The sequence below is a fragment of the Dendrobates tinctorius genome, unplaced genomic scaffold (assembly GCF_039654945.1).
Source record: "Dendrobates tinctorius isolate UK_male_01 unplaced genomic scaffold, ASM3965494v1 ptg000008l, whole genome shotgun sequence".
Taxonomy (NCBI): domain Eukaryota; kingdom Metazoa; phylum Chordata; class Amphibia; order Anura; family Dendrobatidae; genus Dendrobates; species Dendrobates tinctorius.
Window position 1 is genome coordinate 31383060 of NW_027361676.1, and position 19286 is coordinate 31402345.

Below are 19286 nucleotides of genomic sequence, written 5' to 3' on the forward strand. Positions count from 1 at the left end.
GCGTTAGGCAGGGAAGAAGACAAAAAAACTGCTTCTGCTGCTAGCAATTTTGCCTGTGCAACACACCAGTCACTGTGTGTGCAGTGCAAGGGGAGGCTATATTGTGGTGGATCAGCGGTGTTGGTTGTTAGGCTGCCTTCTAAGGCTTCCTGACAGCTGCATTGCTGTTTCCCCACTGCTCTGCAAACTGCTTTTTTAAAAGCAATCCCAATTTTTTTTTTATCCTGCTAAGGTACTGAGCGTGCATTTATTCACACCATACAGCGGTGTACGCTCCTCACACAGTACCATGTAACGGCTGTTATCACAGCCACAGTGAAGCTATCTGTGTGTCACTGTGGAAGGATAAGTGGAGGACTTGTTCCGTTCTTACAGACCTACACTCTAGGGAGATTCCTATTCTGCCCAATTCTACAGTTCACTTTTTTCACACCTGTGCCATCGAGTCTGTGACATAGCGCTCTGATATTCAGTGGGCCTCACACAATCCAAAAGTGTCCAGTGTCCACAAGTGTCTGCAGAAATTCAAAATCTCCCTTATCCTGTAGTCACTTTTTTCACACCTGTGCCATCGAGCCTGTGACATAGCGCTCTGATATTCAGTGGGCCTCACACAATCCAAAAGTGTCCAGTGTCCACAAGTGTCTGCAGAAATTCAAAATCTCCCTTATCCTGTAGTCACTTTTTTCACACCTGTGACATCGAGCCTGTGACATAGCGCTGTGATATTCAGTGGGCCTCACACAATCCAAAAGTGTCCAGTGTCCACAAGTGTCTGCAGAAATTCAAAATCTCCCTTATCCTGTTGTCACTTTTTTCACACCTGTGCCATCGAGCCTGTGACATAGCGCTGTGATATTCAGTGGGCCTCACACAATCCAAGTTTCCAGTGTCCACAAGTGTCTGCAGAAATTCAAAATCTCCCTTATCCTGTAGTCACTTTTTTCACACCTGTGCCATCGAGCCTGTGACATAGCGCTGTGATATTCAGTGGGCCTCACACAATCCAAGTGTCCAGTGTCCACAAGTGTCTGCAGAAATTCAAAATCTCCCTTATCCTGTAGTCACTTTTTTCACACCTGTGACATCGAGCCTGTGACATAGCGCTGTGATATTCAGTGGGCCTCACACAATCCAAAAGTGTCCAGTGTCCACAAGTGTCTGCAGAAATTCAAAATCTCCCTTATCCTGTAGTCACTTTTTTCACACCTGTGCCATCGAGCCAGTGACATAGCGCTGTGATATTCAGTGGGCCTCACATAATCCAAAAGTGTCCAGTGTCCACAAGTGTCTGCAGAAATTCAAAATCTCCCTTATCCTGTAGTCACTTTTTTCACACCTGTGCCATCGAGCCTGTGACATAGCGCTGTGATATTCAGTGGGCCTCACACAATCCAAGTGTCCAGTGTCCACAAGTGTCTGCAAAAATTCAAAATCTCCCTTATCCTGTAGTCACTTTTTTCACACCTGTGCCATCGAGCCTGTGACATAGCGCTCTGATATTCAGTGGGCCTCACACAATCCAAAAGTGTCCAGTGTCCACAAGTGTCTGCAGAAATTCAAAATCTCCCTTATCCTGTAGTCACTTTTTTCACACCTGTGACATCCAGCCTGTGACATAGCGCTCTGATATTCAGTGGGCCTCACACAATCCAAAAGTGTCCAGTGTCCACAAGTGTCTGCAGAAATTCAAAATCTCCCTTATCCTGTAGTCACTTTTTTCACACCTGTGACATCGAGCCTGTGACATAGCGCTCTGATATTCAGTGGGCCTCACACAATCCAAAAGTGTCCAGTGTCCACAAGTGTCTGCAGAAATTCAAAATCTCCCTTATCCTGTAGTCACTTTTTTCACACCTGTGCCATCGAGCCTGTGACATAGCGCTGTGATATTCAGTGGGCCTCACACAATCCAAGTGTCCAGTGTCCACAAGTGTCTGCAGAAATTCAAAATCTCCCTTATCCTGTAGTCACTTTTTTCACACCTGTGCCATCGAGCCTGTGACATAGCTCTCTGATATTCAGTGGGCCTCACACAATCCAAGTGTCCAGTGTCCACAAGTGTCTGCAGAAAATCTAAATCTCCGCTGTCCTATAGACACCTTGTACCTTGTTTTACATTACTATATAGTTTGTTGGATTTTGTCTACATTTCTACCAAAAATGAGGAAGGCTGGTGGAAGAGGCCGTGGAATTGGGCGGGGGTTGTCAGCTGGTAATGATGGTGTTGGTGGTGGATCTGATGGTAGTGGCAAAAGCAAAATAGGACCGAATGCAGGAGGTGTTGAGCCTGCGTCATCGTCTGGCACCATAAGGCTTCGAAGGCTTAGTTTTCTAGGAGTTGGCAAACCGCTTTTAACACCAGAGCATCAGGAAAAAGTTTTGACTTACATTGCTGACTCAGCCTCCATCTCTATCGCCTCCTCTTCTGAAGTTGTAAAAAGTAAAAGCACTGAGTCATCATTGGAGGCTCATGTTCATGAACCACACCTTTCCTTGTGTCCTTCACTCCAACCAAGATTGAAGGATGATGCAGGCCATACTACTGATTACTCCATGGAGCTGTTTTCACATACCATGCCTGGATTATCAAGTCAAATGGTGAATTACCCAGGCCAAGATGAATCTGACATGGAGTGCACTGATGCACAGCCGCTGATAGATGATTCTGCTGGAACATTCACTCAGAGCACTACATTGTCCTCGCAGTGTACAGAGCCAGATTCTGACCCTGATGAGACTCAGGTGTCCCTTCCCGCACACTATACCACCATACACGGTGACACAGAGGAAGGTGCACATGACATTGAAGAGGAGGTGATGGATGACCCAGTTGTTGACCCAGATTGGCATCCATTGGGAGAAGAGGGTGCTGCTTACAATAGCTCAGATGAGGAGCATCCACAGCAGACATCGACATCGCAACAGCTGTTATCTGGCAGGCCCGGAGCACTCCAAAGACAGGTTCCAAAAATCAAAAGAGTTGCTGGACAGCTTGTCCAGAGGGTCAAAACATCACAGCGTGCTAGGCCGCAAAATGTCTGCCAAAGTAGGAAGAGTGCAGTGTAGCACTTTTTTGAACAAAATCCTCATGATCAGGCCAAGGTTATCTGTAAGAAGTGCGCAAAGACCTTTAGCCGAGGGAAAAATCTGAAAAATTTGAATACCAGTTGCATGCTTAGACATTTAACCAGCATGCACTTGCAAGCGTGGACACAACACCAAACCTCAAGTGCCACATGTGCAACTGATCACAAAGAAGGTAGTCAGCAACGCTACATTGTTTCCCCCACTGTAAGCCCACCGGTTAGCACAGCAGCAAATGTTGAGGTGTCGTTGCAAGGCCACAGCAGTCAGGGAATCCCACTGTTATATCAACGAAATACTGAATCTAGGCCATCAGAAAGAACACCAACTCCATCACCATCATCAACCCTCTCTCAGTCCGCCCTGTCCACCGCTACTTCCACCATATGCAGCTCTCGAGTCCAGCTCACCCTCCCAGACACTATGAGTAGGTCAAGAAAGTACTCAGTCTCTCATCCGCGTACACTGGGTTTGAACCCCCACATTGCCAAACTAATCTCGTTTGAGATGATGCCCTATCGGTTGGTGGAAAGCGCAGCTTTCCGCGAACTCATGGCCTTTGCAGTACCACGCTATGACCTACCCAGTCGCCACTTCTTCTCTCATAAAGCCATCCCAGCCCTCCACCATCATGTGAAAGACCGCATTGTCCATGCACTCAAGCAGTCAGTGAGTGGAAAGGTGCACCTCACAACTGATGCATGGTCCAGTCGGCATGGCCAGGGCCGTTACGTGTCCATCACTGCGCACTGGGTTAATGTGGTGGATGCAGGGTCCACAGGGGACAGCGGTGGTGGGACAGTGCTGCCTAGCCCACGGTATAGGAAACAGTTGGCTGTAGGCGTTCCACCACCCTCCTCCTCCTCCTCCAGAAGCGAAAGCTCGTCCACAGAGCGCAGTCGTACGAACACTCCATCTGCAGCTGCCACTGTTGCACACGAGGTTTCCCCCTTTCAAGCAGCTAGTGGAAAGCGTCAGAAGGCTGTGTTGCAGATGATGTGTTTGGGCGACAGACACACCGCCGAGGTGCTGGCCGAGTGCTTGAAGCGACAAACTGAGTCATAGCTGGGCAGTGTACATCTTGAGGCAGGCAAGGTAGTTAGTGATAACGGCCATAATTTTGTGGCAGCCATAGCCCTTTCAAAACTCAGCCACATACCTTGCTTGGCTCACACCTTGAACCTGGTGGTGCAGTGCTTCCTCAAAAATTATCCGGAGTTAACAGCCCTGCTCCATAAGGTGCGAAGACTGTGCGCGCACATCCACCGGTCGCCTGTACACTCCGTTCGTATGCAGAAGCTGTAGCAATTGCTCCACCTTCCCAACCACCGCCTCATTATCGACATTGCAACAAGGTGGAACTCCACCCTGCACATGGTGGAGCGGCTGTGCGAGCAGAGGCAGGCCATAATGCATTTGTGGGAGGATACACGGCCAGGCACTTTGAGAGCAGACATGGAGTTGACAGGTGTGCAGTGGTCGAAGCTGAAAGACCTCTGTAAAGTCCTTCAGTGTTTTGAGGAATGCACACGGCTGGTAAGAGCAGACGATGCCATCCTAAGCATGAGCATCCCACTTATGCATCTGCTCATGCAAACTTTGACGCACCTTAAGGAGCAGGTGTCTGCAGCTAATGTTGACGAGGAGGAAGAGGTGGAGGGAATCCTTGATGACATTCAGCCATTGTCTGCTCAGGGACCTCTCCTGGACGAGTTGGAGGAAGAAGAGGAGGAGGAGGATGATGATGGGGATGATTACTTAGGGGAGGAGGATGCATCTCGTGGGGCAAGTGAAAATGTTGGCGTGGCAAGGTCTGGTACAGGGTTTGTGCGTGACTGGAGGGATGTGGATTTGCCAGAAAGTGCTCCTCCAACCAGCACTCGCAGTGCATCATTGACACCGGGAACATTGGCCCACATGTCAGATTATGCCTTGCGGATCCTAAAAAGGGACCCCCGCATTGCCAAAATGATAAACGATGACGACTACTGGTTGGCCAGCATCCTGGATCCACGCTATAAAGGCAAATTACAAAACATCATGCCACAGGAGAACCTTGACCTAATATTGGCTAATAAACAAGCAACTCTGGTAAATCGGTTGCTTGAGGCATTCCCAGCACACAGCAGCGGTGATGGTTCTCACACGAGCCGTACGGGCCGGGGGCAGCTTGGCAGAGGTGTTCATGGTGCACACAGCAGAAGTGGCGTTGGAGACAGGGGTTTCATGACAATGTTGTGGACTGATTTTTCAAGTGCCGCTCACACAACTGGTAATACAGCATCGATGGAAAGTGACAGGAGACAGCAGTTGTCAACTATGGTTACAAACTACTTTTCCTCCCATATCGATGTTCTCCCACACAGGTCATTCCCCTTTGACTATTGGGCCGCTAAACTGGACACCTGGCCTGAATTGGCCCAATATGCCTAACAGGAGCTCGCTTGCCCAGCTGCAAGTGTGCTATCGGAAAGAGTCTTCAGTGCAGCTGGATCAATCCTGACAGAAAAAAGGACCCGTCTGTCAACCCAAAATGTGGATGATCTAACCTTCATTAAAATGAACCATGCATGGGTTTCCAAGGATTTTGTCCCACCTTCCCCTGATGACACATAGGGTGACAGAAAAATGGCTTGCTTTGGTCCACCTCTATCTGGGACTTGACCTATTTCGCCTTTTGCATCAGCTGAATGTCCAACATCAACATATACCACTTTCTAAAACAAACTAACTGTGCTGCCTCCCCCCCATGGCCGGGGTCACCACCTAGCGCACGACACCGTGCGAGTGCCGTTGCCCTGGACAGGTGGGTAGGCCGACTCTTGGGCGCGGGCACTGGCACAGGGTCCCTCATAGTGCAATCAAGTGTCTCTGACGGTGGTGGTGCACACCCGCCGTCAGACACACCGCCGTACTATGAGGGGCCCAGTGCCAGTACCGACGCCCACGAGTGGGCCCCCTTTGCTTGGGCAGGGCCCCAGCATTTGTAATCTTTACCTCTCTTTGCTCCTCCGCTGTGTAGTCTGGGCCGTCAAATCCATACTGTGCCTGACACCGTCTGAGCCTGCCTCCTGATGTATAGACATATATTTTGAATGTGTACGCTATCCATACATGTTATCCGGGGATACGGTATCCTTTCTCACCTTTGTGCAATCACGTGCAATCCATACTGGGCCTAACACCGTCTGAGCCTGCCTCCTGATGTATAGACATATCTTTTGAATGTGTACGCTATCCATACATGTTATCCAGAGATACGGTACCCTTTCTCACCTTTGTGCAATCACGTGCAAGCCATACTGGGCCTAACACCGTCTGAGCCTGCCTCCTGATGTATAGACATATCTTTTGAATGTGTACGCTATCCATACATGTTATCCGGGGATACGGTACCCTTTCTCACCTTTGTGCAATCACTTGCAAGCCATACTGGGCCTAACACCGTCTGAGCCTGCCTCCTGATGTATAGACATATCTTTTGAATGTGTACGCTATCCATACATGTTATCCGGGGATACGGTACCCTTTCTCACCTTTGTGCAATCACGTGCAAGCCATACTGGGCCTAACACCGTCTGAGCCTGCCTCCTGATGTATAGACATATCTTTTGAATGTGTACGCTATCCATACATGTTATCCGGGGATATAGTACCCTTTCTCACCTTTGTGCAATCACTTGCAAGCCATACTGGGCCTAACACCGTCTGAGCCTGCCTCCTGATGTATAGACATATCTTTTGAATGTGTACGCTATCCATACATGTTATCCCGGGATACGGTACCCTTTCTCACCTTTGTGCAATCACGTGCAAGCCATACTGGGCCTAACACCGTCTGAGCCTGCCTCCTGATGTATAGACATATCTTTTGAATGTGTACGCTATCCATACATGTTATCCGGGGATACGGTACCCTTTCTCACCTTTGTGCAATCACTTGCAAGCCATACTTGGCCTAACACCGTCTGAGCCTGCCTCCTGATGTATAGACATATCTTTTGAATGTGTACGCTATCCATACATGTTATCCGGGGATACGGTACCCTTTCTCACCTTTGTGCAATCACGTGTAATCCATACTGGGCATGAGAACGGCTGGCGAGCTGTTAAGCAAGCTACAGCACCTGTGGTTTGCACACGTAAGTTTTTCATTTTTTCAGGAATGTCGGTTAGGCCTAATTCCGGAACTGCGGTTGACCTGCACTTACTGGGAAATCATCGTTCGTGAGTAATAATTGTAATCAGTGATCCCCATCACTAACGTTGTTCAGCGGGTTATCTGCACCTGTAAGCGATAAACGCTGGCCTTTTCACTGTAGCGCACATGCAGCCACGGACATGTAAGGGCATGGCACACCAGTTATTGGCCAATCTCATGTGCCAGAGCCTCACGTGTCCCTCTAGTAAGCCGGACTCGGACCGCGGGGCATGACGGAGTCTCGTTCGTTAACGGAATTAAGATTGCAATGTGTGCATCTGTTCTGTAGCTGGCATGGTTGAGGTTGCCTGTGTTGAGTCAAATTACGCCGTAGGCTCCACTCCTGGTGGTGCCCTTCTGGACATTCCTTTAAGGTTCAGCTTTGCAACCATACTGCCCACGTAAAACAAACACTTTGCCTTCATGAACGCTGTTTGGAGGGTCATGACTCATGGGAATAACGCCGCCCAATCAGTTAACCTGCTAGAGAGATCCTTCGTTGCTCCCAAGCATGACATCACACTCCCTAGGAGGAAGGTAATGCCACTGTGGCGACCGTACTCCTGGGGGCGACACAAGTGCACTGATGCCCAGCCACTGCTCGATGAATCTGCTGGTACATTGACCCAGACCACTACATTCCCCTCGCACGCTACACGGCCTGAATCTGACCCTGATGAAACTCAGGTTACCCTTCCCATATACAGTTCCATCTTACACGGTGACAAAGAGGAAGCTGCAGATGAAAGTGCAGGTTCGGCCCACCCGCCATCAGACACACCACCGTACTATCAGGGGCCCTGTGCCAGTGCCGTCGCCAACGAGTGGGCCCCCCTGCTTGCTCAGGATCACAGCACTTGCAAGGTTGAAATACTGTGCAGTGAGATGGAAGATGGGGACGACGAGGAGTCCAGACTAGTACAGGGATTCCCTAGCGAGGAGACTTATTTGATTGTTTTCAATGTTGGGACAGCAATTTTTGGGGAGCACTATACTCTGAAGAATGATAGATGGGGCCCACCATACACTGGAACATTCCAAAGGTGGACATCAGACACTGGAGCAGCATTTACAGGGCCCATTATACACTAGAGCATTAGAAATGGGGCCCATTATGTTTGGAGCATTATTTGGGCCCATAAGACAGTGGAGCTTCATCCATGGGGACCAACATATACTGTAGCATTATGTGGAGCGCATCATATACTGTTTCAAACATTATATGGGACCAATGATTCTGTATGGAGAAATAGATGGGCCTCGTCATGAGATGTAAAAAGTGAAGTATTTTTCATTGTACTATACCGCTATTTCTCTGCCGTATCGGAGCATGATGAGTTGTGGTATGTGTTAAAGGGGCGCTCTTTCGCCCAGGGCACATGAAAACCTGGAGCCAGCCCTACCCCCCCACAACTTTAGCCAAATAACCCCCATTTTTCAGTGCGTAACTTGGATTATGAAGTTAATTAAGGTTGACCAGCTTAAGTAAGAAGAATTGATGCTTTTGGCATTCAAATGAGCACTGTAGGTGTGTTTCCTGTCCTCCTTTCACTGCCGACTTTTATTCCCCATTGACTTACATTGGGTTTCGTGTTTCGGGACGACCCCGACTTTTCCCTATAATCGGCCGATCTTGCTCGACCCGACTTTTGGAAAAGTCGGGTTTCACGAAACGAAACTCGACCATAAAAACCAAAAGTTGCTCAACTCTATTGGCGACTTTTGAATCTGACCGACCTGTTTCGCTCAACTCTAGTCACCACTTTTTACGCATTTCATGTAAAAATATCATTCAATTCAGTGTCACTTATGCATTATAACAGTACTTTTGATACCCCTTGACTCCTCACCTTTGATCAAAGAATAACGTTTATATTCCTCCCGCGGTGTATCTAAATCTGCTCAGTCCGGTCCGATGGGTGGGGTTTATTGTCCGTCTCCCCCCCCTCCTGTCTTGCTTCACGCATTTCTTTCTTGTAATTCCTGCATTTGTGTACTGTTTCCGCGCGTGCGCAATCAAATGGCCTTTCGCACATGCACAGTATGCAGTGGGCAGTGGGCAAAGCATAAAATCAGTGTTGCGAATACGCCGGCATACGCTGTTACGTTTTATGGCCCGAAAGTATTGTGGATGCATGAGGGAACACACAATTTGCATCGCAATACTTCCAGGCCATAGAACGTAATGGCATATGCCGATGCATGCTCAATACTGATTTTATGCTTTGCCCACTGTTGGGCCATTTGATTTTGCATGCACGGTAACAGTACGCGAACGCAGGAATTACAAGAAAGAAATGCAAGACAGGAGGGGGGAGGGATGGACAATAAGCCCCGCCCATCGGACAAGACTGAGCAGATTTACATACACTGCAGGAGCAATATAAACAGTATTTATTGATCAAAGGTGGGGAGTCAAGGGGTATCAAAAGTACTGTTATAATGCATAATTGACACTGAATTGAATGCTATTTTTACATGAATTGCGAAAAAAGTGGTGACAGATTCCCTTTAAGGTTAAGGTTCAACTGCACTAATGCTCACACAAAACAGCAAAATGAGTAACATAGGAAATCACAGCAAAAATACTGCCTGTAGTTTTGAAAGAACTAATTTTCAAATAGCTAAGAAATTTGGAGTTAAAGAAGCATTCTTACATATTTGTGTTTCCTATATACAACAGCACAGGGTATAATTAAAGAATTATGTAGATGTTTTTGTGCTTGCCTTGTGTGTACTTCTGATTAGATCAGCCATGTCAGATGTCTGGGATCTTGATTCCAATTTCCCCTCTGAAATGGTTCTCCTAAGGCAAACTACATTTCCCATGATGACAGAGTTTCATCACATTGCTCTTGTTCTTACCTATTGTCAGCAATGATAGATCAGTGAGATAGCTGCTGCCCCGAGCTATACTATATTGTCAGTGTATCCTATGTGGTGCAGCGACAGCCTGCTGAACCTCTATCACTGCTCTCTTATATAAAGAAGAAATGATATGACTTTTCCAAAACTATCTTAATGAAAAACTGCATTTGTTGCATACAGCAACCATACTTGTCAGCTTTTGAAAACTACCTTTAGGGAGATTTCGCATGGCAAGATTTTTGGGACAAACTGTGCTCCATTGCAAAAAAACACTCAAAATATTCATAAAATAGATGACACGGTAACCCTTATTAAAGACATATTACACCTTGTGCAACTTCTGCAAATGTAGAAGACATAACTGTATCCTTATATAACCTACCAAGCACAGTGATAAGCTCTGCTAAATCTGTGAGATGAGCAAGTAGATGCTATCTTCAGTCCTATGTAACACCACAGAAAATGCACATTGATAATTCTGTGGCACCCCTGAAGGTTCAGTCACCACAGAGGTACTGCACCTCATCCAGAGGTGTGGTATTCCACTCTCAGGTAAGGAGGGGGCACCACACAGAACTCACACACTTGCATCCAACACCATGCCTTTCAGAGGCTAGGAGGAGCTAGGTATAGGGTGTGGGTGGAGAAAGCAGCAGAGAGAGCTGAAGGAAGTGATAGTTGGGGGGAAAGTGTGCAGTTGGTGCTGGGGACTTGAGCGGTGAGGAGCTCAGCCCTGGACCATCAGACAGTAGAAAGGAAAGGAAAGACAGAAGAACAGAAAGATAAGCTTCAGTGAAGAGAGGAAGAAGGGGTCCTCGGGGCATGGGTAGTGAGGAATCCACCCGTGGGGCCCGTATCCACACCGACTGCAATCTGATGGAGGGACCAGGTCACTGTGAGGGGACCGGCCACAGTCTAGTGGAGAAACTGAGGACTCAGCTAGCTAACCGGAGGCTGTAGGCATTGCAAGTGCTACAGCCACAGCCACACATATTCGCTGAAAAGGCAGCCATATAGGATCAAGGGGATCCTAGAGGACATCGCCCGACAAGATTTGAGGCTGCTGGCTTGGGACTATGTGTGTGAAGGCGCAGTGCAGGAGAGGGAGCCAGCACAGTGAGAAGGCCAGGAAAGGATCATTTGAAGGGGGCTCTGACCCAATATACCACAAACTACCTGAGAGCTGGATGGACCACCGACCCTGAGGACACAGCACACCGGGTGGGATTGTAACATCAGAACTGTCAGAAAACCCTGTGAAGACTGCACACTGCTGTGTCCTCTAATTTATTTCCTGCATCACTTGCACTGCACTACAACCACCATCATCACCATCTTTAATAATACAACTGCCCTGGGGTTTAGCTCTACCTGTGGAGAGCTGTAACAACTCTGCTGCATCATCATCAGCCCTAGTGGTCTCAAGCAGTGTCAGCTAACATCTCCTATTTGCTGAATACCACAGGTGGTGTCACAAACTAGCTTTTATAAACTTTATTCCCCATTTATCAACATTTTGCATTGGACGCCCAGGGCCATGGACTGGGTCACTGCTGCTGTGACACATCCTCTTAAGAACCGGCCCGGTACCGAGTATCCCCATGGCCCTGGTGGGCACTCCAGTTCTCTTAATACATACAGTATAACAGCTAGCACATGTAGCTTATGTTATATGCAGTTCTGTGCAATACTGCAGATATCACAGTGATAATTGTTCGAGTACAGATAATGCAATAATGACACATTTCCTATGTATTTTAGGCATATATACAAAAGTTATATGCAAAAGTTTGGGCACCCTTTGAGATTTGTGTGCTCAGATAACATTGACCAAGTTTCAGACCTTAATGTTAGGGTAATGGCTTGTACATGCCCAGATGATGCAAATTTCACAGCTTTGTAAAACCCCAGCAGCCATGTGTTCTTCTAAGCAACTGCATTGCATTCTAAAAATGGTGAGCAAAGCCCACAAAGCAGGAGAAAGCTATAAGAAGATGGCAAAGCATTTTCAAGTTGATGTTTCCTCAGTTTGAAATGTAATTAATAAATGGCAGTTAACAGGAACAGTGGAGGTCAAGATAACGTCTGGAAGACCAAGCAAAACTTCAGTTAGAGCTGCTTGTGGTATTGCTAGAGAGGCAAATCAGAACCCCTGCTTGACTGCAAAAGACCTTCAGAAAGATTTAGCAGGCTCTGGAGCTGTGGTACACTGTTCTACTGTTCAGTGACACCTGCACAAATATGGCTTTCATGAGATTGCCATCAGAAGAAAACCTCTCCTGCATCCTCACCATAAAATTCAGGGTCAGAAGTACGTAAAGGAACATCTAAACATGCCTGATGCATTTTGGAAACAAGTCCTGTGGACCAATGATGTTAAAATAGAACTCTTTGGTCACAATGATCAAAGGTTTGTATGGAGAAAAAAAGGGCACAGAATTTCAGGAAAAGAACATCTCGCCAACCATTAAGTATGGAGGTGGATGAATCATGCTTTGGGATTGTGTTGCACCAAATGACACGGGGAACATTTCACAGGTAGAGGGAAGAATGGATTTGATTCAGTTAAATTTCAATAAATTCTTGATGCAAACATAACACCATCTGTAAAAAAGCTGAAGGATTGTTTCTACAAATGGATAATGATCCTTAACACACGTCAAAATACACAATAAACCACATCAACAGGTGCAAGCTGAAGGTTTTACAATATCTCTTACAGTCCCCTAATCTGAACATTATTGAAAATATGTGGCAAGTAGTGTTGAGCGATACCGTTCGATACCCAAAAATATCGTATCGGATGGTATCGCCCGATACGAAAAAAATATCGGGTATCGCCGATTCCGATACCGGAAGTCCCATTCAAGTCAATGGGACTTCCGGTATCAGAATTAAAAAAAGCCCTTTATTTCCTTGTTGGCTAATTCTACATAATTGAAAACAAATAAGAATTATGTAGAATGTATTGTGGGAGGTGGAGGAGACATTAAAAGCATAGTGGTTTATTCAAATCACATGGCATAGCATTAATTCCAATTTTTTTTTTCAATATGTTCGGAGTTAAAAAGATATTGACTATGTTAACCTTTTTTATATTTTGTCAGATATGTACTGTATGTTTCACAACTTCCATGCTCTTCACCTTCTTTTGTACTTCTCCCACACTTTCTCCTTCATGATCCGCAGCAGTAGCATTTTTTTTATCAACTTTTTCTTCACCTTATTCATCTTCTTCTTCTTCTTCATCTTCTCCCCATTAATTTTTTTATCCATTCTTCATATTCTTCTTATTCAGCTATTATTAATTTTAATATGCTATTTCTTCATCTTCTTCCTATTCTTCTTTGTCTTCATTTTCTTATGGTGACAGGCATTCCTGTAGTACTTATCTATAAAAGTTATAAGATTACACCTTACGTTCTGCCTCTCACAAAAGATTTACAACAGGATTTGTCCGCGTTCAGTTTGGCCTGCAGCAGCAGGCATTTTCCAGGGGCACCACGAGGAGGAACGGACTCACCCCCATTTACTGCTTAGTCTTCTTCTGCTTATAATTTTGATTTCTTCTATGCTGATTTTTAGTCTTATGCTTAATGTTCTTCTGCTTTCTGTTCTTCTGCTTTAGCTTCTTCTGCTTCTTGTTCTTCTGTCTTTTGTTCTGTATCTTGGTGGTTGTCTTCATGTTCTTTGTCCTCTTGGTCTTATTATTTAGGGTCATATTTCTGGTCTTCTTTGGTGTGGTCTTCAGGGTCGTCATCATCAGGGTCGTCGTTATGGAGATCAATAAGGATTACCAAAGACAATTTCAAAAAGCTTGATCTTGGAAATGTAGCAGGAGGTACAAGAAGGCTGAGAAACTGGCGAGAACCAGCAGACAGTGCTGGCACCCGGATGGGTAGCAGAAGGAACAAGAGCCAATGGCAATACCGAGGACCAACTGACGGTGCTGGACCAGGGTTACTAAGCAGAAGGTACCTATGCTAAAAAGCACTACCAAGGACCAGCTGACGGTGCTGGACCTCGGATACCGAGATGGAGGCACCTAGGCCAAAGGCTGTGGCGAGAACCAGCAGACAGTGCTGGCACCCGGATGGGTAGCAGAAGGAACAAGAGCCAATGGCACTACCGAGGACCAACTGACGGTGCTGGACCACGGTTATTAAGCAGAAGGTAACTGTGCTAAAAAGCACTACCAAGGACCAGCTGACGGTGATGGACCTCGGATACCGAGATGGAGGCACCTAGGCCAAAGGCTGTGGTGAGAACCAGCAGACAGTGCTGGAACCCGGATGGGTAGCAGAAGGAACAAGAGCCAATGGCACTACCGAGGACCAACTGACGGTGCTGGACCACGGTTACTAAGCAGAAGGTACCTGTGCTAAAAAGCACTACCAAGGACCAGCTGACGTTGCTGGACCTCGGATACCGAGATGGAGGCACCTAGGCCAAAGGCTCTGGCGAGAACCAGCAGACAGTGCTGGCACCCGGATGGGTAGCAGAAGGAACAAGAGCCAATGGCACTACCGAGGACCAACTGACGGTGCTGGACCACGGTTACTAAGCAGAAGGTACCTGTGCTAAAAAGCACTACCAAGGACCAGCTGACGGTGCTGGAGTTCGGATACCGAGAAGGAGGCACCTAGGCCAAAGGCTCTGGCGAGAACCAGCAGGCATCTGGGTGGGTAGCAGAAGGTACCCATTCAAAGCAAAGTAGCCAGGCCGCAAGCCGGCCGCAGTTACCGAAACCCACAGTCCTACAGGGGGTCCATGTCCCATTGGTACTACGGATCCAGCCTTCAGTGCCAGTTCCCGCAGCCCACATAGGAGTCACCTAATCTGCAGGCACCGTAGAGTCGGCTAACCCGGCCGCAAGACGACAGGACAACGGATTGGTGGCATAGTGACCTTGACACTACCCGGAAACAGCAGGCGTGCTGGAACCAGGCTGGGCAACAGGGAGTACCCGTGCCAAAGACACTGCCGAGAACCAGCTGACGGTGCTGGAACCCAGATGGGTAGCAAAAGCTACAAGAGCCAATGGCACTACCGAGGACCAACTGACGGTGCTGGACCACGGTTACTAAGCAGAAGGTACCTGTGCTAAAAAGCACTACCAAGGACCAGCTGACGGTGCTGGACTTCGGATACCGAGATGGAGGCACCTAGGCCAAAGGCTCTGGCGAGAACCAGCAGGCAGTGCTGGAACCCGGGTGGGTACCAGAAGGTACCCATTCAAAGCAAAGTAGCCAGGCCGCAAGCCGGCCGCAGTTACCGAAACCCACAGTCCTACAGGGGGTCCATGTCCCATTGGCACTACGGATCCAGCCTTCAGTGCCAGTTCCCGCAGCCCACATAGGAGTCACCTAAACTGCAGGCACCGTAGAGTCGGCTAACCCGGCCACAAGACGACAGGACAATGGATTGGTGGCATAGTGACCTTGACACTACCCGGAAACAGCAGGCGTGCTGGAACCAGGCTGGGCAACAGGGAGTACCCGTGCCAAAGACACTGCCGAGAACCAGCTGATGGTGCTGGAACCCAGATGGGTAGCAAAAGCTACAAGAGCCAATGGCACTACCGAGGAACAGCTGACGGTGCTGGACCACGGTTACTAGGCAGGAGGTACCTGTGCTAGAAAGCACTACCAAGGACCAGCTGACGGTGCTGGACTTCGGATACCGAGATGGAGGCACCTAGGCCAAAGGCTCTGGCGAGAACCAGCAGGCAGTGCTGGAACCCGGGTGGGTACCAGAAGGTACCCATTCAAAGCAAAGTAGCCAGGCCGCAAGCCGGCCGCAGTTACCGAAACCCACAGTCCTACAGGGGGTCCATGTCCCATTGGCACTATGGATCCAGCCTTCAGTGCCAGTTCCCGCAGCCCACATAGGAGTCACCTAAACTGCAGGCACCGTAGAGTCGGCTAACCCGGCCACAAGACGACAGGACAACGGATTGGTGGCATAGTGACCTTGACACTACCCGGAAACAGCAGGCGTGCTGGAACCAGGCTGGGCAACAGGGAGTACCCGTGCCAAAGACACTGCCGAGAACCAGCTGATGGTGCTGGAACCCAGATGGGTAGCAAAAGCTACAAGAGCCAATGGCACTACCGAGGAACAGCTGACGGTGCTGGACCACGGTTACTAGGCAGGAGGTACCTGTGCTAGAAAGCACTACCAAGGACCAGCTGACGGTGCTGGACTTCGGATACCGAGATGGAGGCACCTAGGCCAAAGGCTCTGGCGAGAACCAGCAGGCAGTGCTGGTACCTGGGTGGGTAGCAGAAGGTACCCATTCAAAGCAAAGTAGCCAAGCCGCAAGACGGCCGCAGTTACCGAAACCCACAGTCCTACAGGGGGTCCATGTCCCATTGGCACTACGGATCCAGCCTTCAGTGCCAGTTCCCGCAGCCCACATAGGAGTCACCTAAACTGCAGGCACCGTAGAGTCGGCTAACCCGGCCGCAAGACGACAGGACAACGGATTGGTGGCATAGTGACCTTGACACTACCCGGAAACAGCAGGCGTGCTGGAACCAGGCTGGGCAACAGGGAGTCCCCGTGCCAAAGACACTGCCGAGCACCAACTGGCGTTGTTGGAGCCCAGGGACAATCATGGTGTAGGCCGAGGCCTACTTGGTGGTAGTTTTAGATTGTTTGTAGGCTACAACAGACTGTCAACGTGCTCCAATTAGGCATCTGTCTCCACTCTGTTTCCAGGATTTCACGTGACCACCAACACCGCCAGTTTATGCGTACAGTAGCCGTCTGCCCAATCCACACGTGTTCCTGTGTTACTGGTGTTCTGTAATGTCAGCAGATCCCCTGATGTTTGTCTGCCAATGTCTCCTGCTCTGTCCACATTCCCACCACTTGCAGTGGGAAGGTGGACAGCGCAGGAGACAGTGCCGGACACACATTGGGGGATCAGCTCACGTTACAGAACACCAGGAACACAGGAACAAGTGTGGAATGCGTGGACGGCAACTGTGAGCAGGAACTGGCGGTGTTGGAGGTCAGGGAAAATACTAGAGACAGAGTGGAGACAGAGGCCAAATCAGAGAATGTTTAAATCTGAAGTAGTTACATTTTGGAGGCAGCAGCAGTTTGCCCTCCACACAGCAGGGGATCAGCTGACGTTACCGACCCCCACTTTCACATGAACGAGTGTGTTTTTCTGTGTGGACTGCACTTCCGAGCACCAACTAGCGTGGTTGGAACCCAGGGACAATCATGGTGCAGGCCGAGGCCTACTAGGAGCCAGGTGTAAAGCTGAGGTATTTTGACTTTGGAGGGAGCAGGACACTTTGCCCTCCACACAGCAGGGGATCAGCTGACGTTACTGAACCCCACTTTCACATGAATGAGTGTGTTTTTCTGTGTGGACAGCACTTCTGAGCACCAACTAGCGTTGTTGGAGCCCAAGGAGAATTATGGTGTATGCCGAGGCCTACTTGGTGGCAGTTTTAGATTGTTTGTAGGCTACAACAGACTGTCAACGGGCTCCAATTAGGCATCTGTCTCCACTCTGTTTCCAGGATTTCACGTGAGCACCAACACCACCAGTTTATGCGTACAGCAGCCGTCTGCCCAATCCACACGTGTTCCTGGGTAACTGGGGTTCTGTAATGTCAGCAGATCCCCTGATGTGGGTCTGCCACTGTCTCCTGCTCTGTCCACATTCCCACCGCTTGCAGTGGGAAGGTGGACAGCACAGGAGACAGTGGCGGACACATATTGGGGGATCTGCTGACGTTACAGAACCCCAGTAACACAGGAACACGTGTGGAATGCTTGGATGACAACTGTGAGCAGGAACTGGCGGTGTTGGAGGTCAGGGGAAATACTAGAGACAGAGTGGAGACAGAGGCCAAATAAGAGAATGTTTAAATCTGAAGTAGTTACAATTTGGAGGCAGCAGCAGTTTGCCCTCCACACAGCAGGGGATCAGCTGACGTTACCGACCCCCACTTTCACATGAACGAGTGTGTTTTTCTGTGTGGACAGCACTTCCGAGCACCAACTAGCGTTGTTGGAACCCAGGGACAATCATGGTGCAGGCCGAAGCCTACTAGGAGCCAGGTGTAAAGCTGAGGTATTTTGACTTTGGAGGGAGCAGGACACTTTGCCCTCCACACAGCAGGGGATCAGCCGACGTTACCGACCCCCACTTTCACATGAACAAGTGTTTTTTTCTGTGTGGACAGCACTTCCGAGCAACAACTGACGATGTTGGAGCCCAGGGATAGTCATTTTGTAGGCTGAGGCCTACTTGGAGGCAGTTTAAGATAAGACGTTGTTTGACTTTGGAGGGAGCAGGACACTTTGCCCTCCACACAGCAGGGGATCAGCTGACGTTGCTGACCCCCACTTTCACATGAACGAGTGTGTTTTTCTGTGTGGACAGCACTTCCGAGCAACAACTGACCATGTTGGAGCCCAGGGATAGTCATTTTGTAGGCTGAGGCCTACTTGGAGGCAGTTTAAGATAAGACGTTGTTTGACTTTGGAGGGAGCAGGACACTTTGCCCTCCACACAGCAGGGGATCAGCTGACGTTACTGACCCCCACTTTCACATGAACGAGTGTGTTTTTCTGTGTGGACAGCACTTCTGAGCACCAACTAGCGTTGTTGGAGCCCAGGGAGAATTATGGTGTAGGCCGAGGCCTACTTGGTGGCAGTTTTAGATTGTTTGTAGGCTACAACAGACTGTCAACGGGCTCCAATTAGGCATCTGTCTCCACTCTGTTTCCAGGATTTCACGTGACCACCAACACTGCCAGTTTATGCGTACAGCAGCCGTCTGCCCAATCCACACGTGTTCCTGGGTTACTGGGGTTCTGTAATGTCAGCAGATCCCCTGATGTTTGTCTGCCAATGTCTCCTGCTCTGTCCACATTCCCACCACTTGCAGTGGGAAGGTGGACAGCGCAGGAGACAGTGCCGGACACACATTGGGGGATCAGCTCACGTTACAGAACACCAGGAACACAGGAACAAGTGTTGAATGCGTGGACGGCAACTGTGAGCAGGAACTGGCGGTGTTGGAGGTCAGGGGAAATACTAGAGACAGAGTGGAGACAGAGGCCAAATCAGAGAATGTTTAAATCTGAAGTAGTTACAATT

The 19286-nt window shown here is 48.7% G+C and overlaps 1 protein-coding gene across 1 annotated transcript in view; it reads right to left on the reverse strand.

Moving 5' to 3' along the window:
* Positions 1-19286, reverse strand: part of FSTL5 (follistatin like 5) — a 1180017-nt gene that overhangs the window by 1103899 nt on the left and 56832 nt on the right. The gene's annotated exons all lie outside the window — the stretch shown is intronic.